Source organism: Lycium barbarum, chromosome 10, assembly GCF_019175385.1.
Source record: "Lycium barbarum isolate Lr01 chromosome 10, ASM1917538v2, whole genome shotgun sequence".
Lineage (NCBI taxonomy): Eukaryota > Viridiplantae > Streptophyta > Magnoliopsida > Solanales > Solanaceae > Lycium > Lycium barbarum.
Window position 1 is genome coordinate 55,959,686 of NC_083346.1, and position 8,505 is coordinate 55,968,190.

The 8,505-nt window shown below is 40.1% G+C and overlaps 1 pseudogene; it reads right to left on the bottom strand.

The window, feature by feature from the left end:
* Positions 1-8,071: 8,071 nt before the first annotated feature.
* Positions 8,072-8,188, bottom strand: LOC132616257 (5S ribosomal RNA; annotated as a pseudogene).
* Positions 8,189-8,505: the final 317 nt, after the last annotated feature.

Sequence of the window (8,505 nt, forward strand, 5' to 3'; positions counted from 1 at the left end):
CAGAAGAAAGTATGCGATCCAAATAGCCACATTTATTTCAGCCCTTGGAAGAAGCCCAAGATGAGACGTCAAGATCATAAGGTATGTGTCACACCCCGACCTCACTAGGGTGTGATGGGCACCCGACCCTTACTTAGGGCCGAGCGAACCCTCAGACTCTTGGTACACATAAAATCACGTCATATTTGTTTTTGAAATCAAAATAATAAAGTACATAGCAAAACTTTTCTTTCAGAAAAATTCTTTCTCGTGGCCCTCAGGCCGAACAAATTTGTGAACATACAAAATTCATTTCATACACAGACCGACAACCAACACCCACAACACTGTCTGCAAAGTCTCTAACCAGATTCTGAGCGCATAACATACAGACTCTGACTCGGCAGCACTCCGGGAACAAATGGAGCTTGCCATCTGTGCTGAGATATCTTCCATCTGTCCTCACCTCAACTGGGAGTACCTGCGCGACATGAAACGCAGCCCCCGAAGAACAGGGGGTCAGTATGGAAATGCACCGAGTATGTAAAGCGACCATGTAACAATATAATCAAAACCCGAGCCAGAAGTATAGAAGTACAACAGGTAGGATCGGACCCGAGTCCGAAACAGAAATACAGAGTGTGTGTGCAGGACCACGACATATATCATAAGCACGGGGTGTAGCCGTCTGAATCGTGATATGAAACAGAGGCACAGAGCTTAACTGACAGGATCATCGTGCGGATCGGGGCACAGAGTGCGACTGACATACCCGCAACCAAAGCTAGGGGTGCAGAACTATAGCCGACTGAATCATAGTCCGGCTCAGTCATACAGAAGCAACACCGACAGAATCATTCTCTGAATCAACTGTCTAGAAGTGTAACAGGCAGAACCATGCATACAGAATCATAACTTACACAAGTACAAATAATATACATTTATATCAGGTTTCGTCCCTTTAATGAGGGGCGCTGTAGACAGTGCAACGGAGTGTGCACGAATAACCAGGATGCCACAATGTCACCTCTGACGTGCAAGTCACACACAACAGGTTCCGGCTGACGAATACGGCAATTAGAATGCCAAAATGCTTTACTTTCTTTTGAAAATCATTTTTGTTTCATGCATACAAAAGAATCAAACGCACACTTACCGCGGCCATAAGTCCAGCGGTCGCCATCACGCATACCGCGGCCAAGTACCCAGCGGTCATTATCACACATACCGCGGCCAGCGGTCCAGCGGTCACAATCACACATACCGCGGTCAAGGGTCCAGCGGTCTATGTCGGGCATAATCACAAGTGCGGCAGACGCGGTCAAGGGTCCAGCAGTCAATGCCACACGTCCGGCATGACACGGTCAAGGGTCCAGCAGTCAATGTCGGACACGCCGCGGTCGAGGGTCCAGCGGCCAATATCACATATGCGCATACTCACATAACCGGCCCGGGACTCGGTAAAACAGAAAATAACCATACAGGATAGCAAATCACTACTTCCCAAACATAAATCACACGTGCCAGGATCATGCGTCACACAAGATTCAGGTATGCCAAAATCGTATATCAGAAAATGCAGAAGATAAGTAGTTTATCCAAATTATCAGGGTGAGATTTTCAAAACGGTTTAGATGTCAAAAATATTTTATACGGCTCATAAAGGTGGTCATAGCACCTATCGTATAGTGAACAACATAATAACCAGGAGCTACCTGTGCTCCAGACAAAAGTGAGCTGGCTAAAGCCATTCCGAAGATATCAAGGTTTCTGTCTCCACAATCGTTTCAATAAACATTAAATCAAACTCAGAATAGTTAAAATAACTCCCGTTTAGTAGTCGGAACAATAACCATAAGTTCCCTTGACTTATCGTACAAGAATGAAACAAACAGGACCATAGAAGAGAAGTCGGGGATAGCGGGCCCACCTCAGGTCAAGTCGAGGTGGCAGACATGAATCACGCACATTATACTCTATGGACCCAGGAGAGTTTCAGAGCGATCGGATTACATTTGTGAAAGTTACGGATGCCTAACCATTTTTCTAACAAAATGTACCTTTTGTAGTTCAATTGCATTGAATGAATAGTACCAAAAATCAATCTCGGATTTCTATGAGCAGAATTGCCCCCGAGGCTCAAATCTCAGCCTAGTATGTCTAGGACATGCCAAAGAATGAAGGGGAAGGCTTTACATACCTTAGTTGCGCTCTACGCTCGTCCAGACTCGATTCCCGTTTCGTCCAAAATCTGCAAATGGTCACTTTTACCAATTGTCAAATTCAAGCCTTAAGGGCCCAACTTAAGCACATACTTGCCTACCGAAATTTCGGCAGCATTTCCTTTATAAATATAGCATCCCCGAGAAACATCTCGGCTCAAATAATAGCGACAACAACCCAACAACATCAACAAAGTCAACAACCATTACAATATAGCACAGTATAAGGCAACTAGCTCTATTTTCCGACATAATGCACTAACGTCCATTCCGACTTCACACTTCCAAACTAAGCTCAATATTTTCATATTCATCACTAATCAAGATCATCACCATATAGGTTAGAAGCATTTCATATCGTTTTCACAAAATATTCACACGATATACAAGATATACAATTTTCCACCAAGATCATATTTCATCCAAAACTTCTAGTCTTTGGCATACATATCCATAACATGTTTCCACCTTCCAAATCCATCAATGATCATCATAATCATATCCTTAACAACTCCATTTTCATAATGTCATAAAATCATCATAAAACGACATAGACTTCTACTTTCCATTTCAATGCAAACTTATATCATTTCATCTTCATTTATATTGCAAGCATCACATTAACACAATTAACATATTAAACAAAAGTGATTTATTTCCATTCCAATTTCAACATCACACGACCAACCTACTCATTTCCCACTTCAACCAAATTCATTCCACTTTCATTCTCAATGCAATTTCCACAATTATCACAACTAGAATACAACATAAATTTCCATTCATCACATGCACACATTAATACACACACGGCCACACATGGGTATGCACTCCCACTTTGCAAACTTCTATATTTTCATGAATTCTACTCATTTCCATATACTACAACACAAACAAACCTTCATAACTTAATAATATGGAATGAATTCTTACCTTTTCTCTTCAACGTCTTCACTCAAATATGTTGTCCCATTGAAGAAACTAGTGCCCTTTCTTCCCAAATAATTGCACCATGTTGTAGAGGGACCTTGAATTAGTGCAAATACCACAAGAAAAATATGTTGGAAGCAAGATTTCCAAGACCCAATTTCTTAGGGTCTTGGCCGAATGGCTTGCCCCTTTGTTCTTCATCTTTTTTTTTTTGTTTTGTTTCTTGATCCTTCTAATGGCTAAGTGTATATATATAATATGAATACTTTGATTAGTGACAACATGGAAATCACATGACCATTTTATGGGTTTGGGCCATGCTTTGGCCGGCCACCCTCTTCAAATTGGGCCTCCATTTTCTTATTTATTTTGAGCGCAATAATAATAATTCTCGTTTTGTAATTCCCGAAACTAATTTTCAAAATTCCAATTTTTGCCCTTGGCCTTCCTCCGTGTTTCCACACCAATATTTTTCATGAACAACACACCCATATGTGAATTCAAATCAACATATGGCCTTATTCCTTGCAAATCAAAATCATTCGAATTTTCCCGAACATGCGAAAGTACGGGATATAACAGTATGTATATTTTCCTTTTATGCTTTTGGGTCATGTGTGGCCAAAATTTTATGTTGTTATGTTGTGGCCCTGTGTGGCATCGATATTATGGGTTGTTGTGGCAGGATGGTAGCGCCATATTATAAGGGAAACTCTGGCGAAATTTTTGTTGAATTCCTGAGCACTTTAACATTCAGGGACGAATGTTCTTAAGGGGGGAATAATGTTACACCTCGGAAATTTTTTCGTTGGTACGTAAGTGAACGAACTAGTGATAAGTATGAGTGCATGATGTCCATGAGAAAGAAAGAACATTTGATGACCTTAGGCGAGATTTCGAAGGTATCTGATGTGAGATGAGAAAGTTGGCTAAATTAAGATGAGATATAAGGTGAGAAATGCATGTGCATGGACGTGGGTGATTAAAATGACAAGTCTAAGAAATATGGGAAGTTGCAGAATTGCAACTGCCCAGTGGTCGTAAAGTGCTAGGATGGACCGTAAACTGGTATACGGTCCGTAAACTAGCAGGTCGTAAACTGCCATGCAAGGCTTCGACTTTCTGCCAGCCGAGAAATGGTAAAATACGACCTGGAGGACGGACCGTAAAGTGATTTACGGCCCGTAAACCATGGTCGTAAATCACCATGCAAGCAACCAAAGCTTCTAGTTCTGGAAATGGTTAAAGACGATCGCGAGGGACGGTCCGTAAACTGCAATACGGGCCGTAAACCATGATGGACGACCACTGTTCACCTCAGCACAGATTTTGCAAGTCATTAAATAAAGGGACCAACACTTGTTTTATTTCATTACAACATTACACCATTTCTCTCTAAAACCTCTCACTACATTTATTATACAAGTTTACAAGGATATTTGAGGATCAACAACATAAAACAAGGTGAATCAAGAGTAAGAACATCATCAAAGATCATCTAGGTCAAGAAATCCAAATGGAGAAAAACTAGGGTTTTGCTCAAAGTGGAGTATTATTAACCAAAGCTTGTTCCTACAACCTCTAAGGTAAGATTCATGATTTTTACATGATGTTTAAGGTATTGAAGAGTTGAAATACATGTATTGTAGAAAATATGGTCAAGTAGGTCATGAATGATGAATAGTGACATTTTGAGGAATAGTTTGAATTGAATCATGAATGTTGTTGTGTTGTGATATGAATGCATTATAAATGGTACTAAGATCATGAACTAGACACTTTAGACGAATGGACGAAGTTGGATGTTATGACCACGAATATGGGTGAATTAGAGGCAAATTAAGGAATCTAGATAATGTGGATAATGTGAATGACTAATTGGCCATTGTTATGATATTAATGAAGGTATAGACGCTAACATTGGAAGGAAGCGTGCAAGTGTAGAATAGTCCGACGAAAAGGTATGTAAGGCTAACCCTTCTTTCATAAGGCATGGTTCCTTGGCCAAACTCTTAAATCCTCTATATGAGCATGTTGTATTCAAATGATTGACACTCCTAGCTCATAAGCTCACGATCCTCGATATGTGCTACGATTGTACTACGCACCCCATATGACGAGTAAGCATAAGATATAGATGTAGCGAAAATGATGATGATAATGATGACTATGATAATAATAATGATGCTAAAGGTGCCTACGGGCTATTATACTTACATGTGCCTATGAAGGTCTATAATGACACCCCGACCTTATAACGCCGGGTAGGATATATGTATATGAATATGTATAAAGTATGTATACGATTACGAAACACGCGCAAACCTCTGCAGATGGTACAGATAACCCTGAAGCCTTGGTAGGGCCAGGTATGAGTAACCTTGAGCCTTGGTTGGCCAAGTATGTATGAAACACCGATCCTATGAGGTCGGGTATGCTATGTAAATACTATGTATAGGAAATGAATATGTATATAATATGAATATGAATGTGATAAGACTATGTATAAGAATATGAGCACAAGTATGGTACGAGTACTATTATGGAATACGGATGATGACGTAGGTGTACAAATACGTATGAAAAATGGAAAGTCCTACGAAAGGCAGGTAAGTACTATGACGATGATATTATTGTCTCCCCCTCCTATGCTATTTCATGTGTTGTTCAAGATGCTTATTTATTGATGTTGCTAATGCTTTACATACTCAGTACATTCTCCGTACTGACGTCCTTTTGTTTGTGGACGCTGCGTCATGCCCGCAGGTGCACAGGGAGACAGACTTGATCCATAGCCGCCTATTCAGAGATTACATAGAGAGCTCTATTTCCTTCGGAGCCATATCTTTTGGGTACTCATTATTTTGTGTATATAATTATGGGCATAGCGGGGTCCTGTCCCGCTAATGTGATATGTTATACTCTTAGAGGCTCGTAGACATGTGTGTGTGTGGGTAGATGGGTTTGGCCCTGTAGGCCTATGTTTTGTATATCATTTTGTCGGCCACGTTGGCCCATGTACATTGATGTGTCATAGATGCCTATGATGATATAAATATGTTGTTGTCCAAATGGGACTAGTTAACGAATGAATGGAAATGCATGTATAATCATGTGGCTCACCTAGATATAACCATAAGGGTAAGCTAAGATGGTGCCCGGGTGGGCTAGCACCGGGTGCTCGTCGCGCCCCGAGTCGGGTCGTGACATATATCAATTCCCAAACGTCTGTAATAACATTCACAACATTATGACCAACAATCTTCATTCATCTACATTATCCACATTCCACAATTTCACTTCAATTCATCCATAATCATGGTCGTAGTATACTAGTACGTTTTCTTACATATAATGCTTATCCCATGTCCTTAATATCATTTATAGCGTAATCATAATCACAATATATCAAGAATCATGACTCATCCCAAGCTACTACGCAAAATCTCATTATTCTCATCTTTATAACCCATTTTCTATCTCCTTTCATAATCTAAGTCTTTCAACCTCTCAATATCTTAAACAATATGGAATTATCATAAAACTTGCCTTAGATAGTGTGGGAATGAGCCTTGAGTGGAAAGACATCACTTGAGCCAAAAACCTAGTTCCTTTCCAATGGAATTTCTTGACTTAGATGCACTCCAATGAGTTTCTTACACTTGATTTCCTTGGTTTGATGAAGTTGATCCTTACTCTCTATTGGATTCTTGTAGGTGAAGTGTGGGGAAATATTCTAGAGAGTTCTAGAGAGAAGGGGAGTGAAGGGGAAATGAAATGAAATGAACTTGATCCCCTTATTAATAATACACAATCTGTCCCGTCTTGTTTCTACGGACCAACATACGGTCCGTATAAAATATACTGACCGTATGTCTGACCGTGGATTTGGTCCAGTGAATGCTGCCAAGTGGGCTAAATATACGGCCTAACATACGGCCATTATAATTTATACGGCCAGTATGTTGGGTCGTATAATGCCCAGCTATTCCGATTTCGTTCTCGTCGACTCATTTGATCTCCAATCCTTATGGAACCTTCTTAACACTTGTTTAACACCTCATTAACAATCTAAGGGACGTTATATATCTTCTCCAAAACATCATTAAGTCATCATTAATTCGCTACTCATAAATCCTTTCTGATACATAACGTATGCCTTGCCTTTCTTGGCAAACATTCTTTTATTACCACGAATGCCTTCGAAATCTCAATTAGGATCATCCAATGCTATTTCTTACTTATGGAAACATCGTATACTTCGTGCCCCTCATTAGTCTATCCACAGTGCATCAACGATTTTTTTTTTCCGAGGTGTAACACAAGGCCTGATCATTCTCTTTCTTACTTCACATCCCTATTTGTGGTTACTATCGTTTAGTCCCACTTATCGAAGTCTGTTTTCTGACCCCACACATGTTTTCTGACCCCACAAATTTATCTTTTGTTCCTTATACGTTTTTTCCCTTTGCTCTAGACATTCTGATCTTCTACTTCCTATATACTCACTTTCTTCCTTTCCCTGATGTTATTGCATTAGGACTTTCCAACTCTAACCTGTAGTGAAAATAACATCAACTTACCTTGTAATATTTGTACCACTTTTGTCACTTGAACTTCATTACCCAGTTCGATTAATGCCTTCAGTATGTAGCAACGTCGGTTACTGGGACACACATATCGGTTGGCACAACCACATATGGGATGTCATACACATACATATATATATATATATATATTTACTAATGCCTCTCTTACAAAGTACCTCCAAATAATATTCGAACACATCCTAATTCTAGAGCTGTGATGCACCTTCTTTCTCTTTGCCGGTCTAATCCGCCTCATCCTTCGCGATCTTTTAGGGTTTCCAACCACTCCGCATACTCCAATTTCCCTTAGGTTACTCTAGCTTCTCATCTTTATCTTATGTCTAAATTTGTAGGACTCTTACTACACTTCCCAGGAGGTCACCCATTCTAGTACTACTCTCACCCCAGCACGGTTAACCTTGGAGTGCTAATGGGATCCAGTGTGTTAGTGCTGGTACGATCGCATCCACCCTACTGCCTGACCTTTATCGCATGACCTAGAACAAGTTGAAGTTCTAAGGGATTCCAATAAATTCTCGTAATGCATCTCCCTCCGGATTAAAAGGGATCTCTTACTCTTCAACTAAGCAAATGCTAATTTGGCCTTTGAAATCCTCAATAAGTACCTTCAATCTGCATGTTTGACTACTTTTCATTCCAAATTTCAAGATTCCCAATGGTGGCGAAAACACCTTGATCATAGTTACTTATAAATACTTTGGTTATTGGTCCCTTTAGGCTTTCCGCTCGCCGCTATTAAGCAATAACATACAGTAAATGCACAC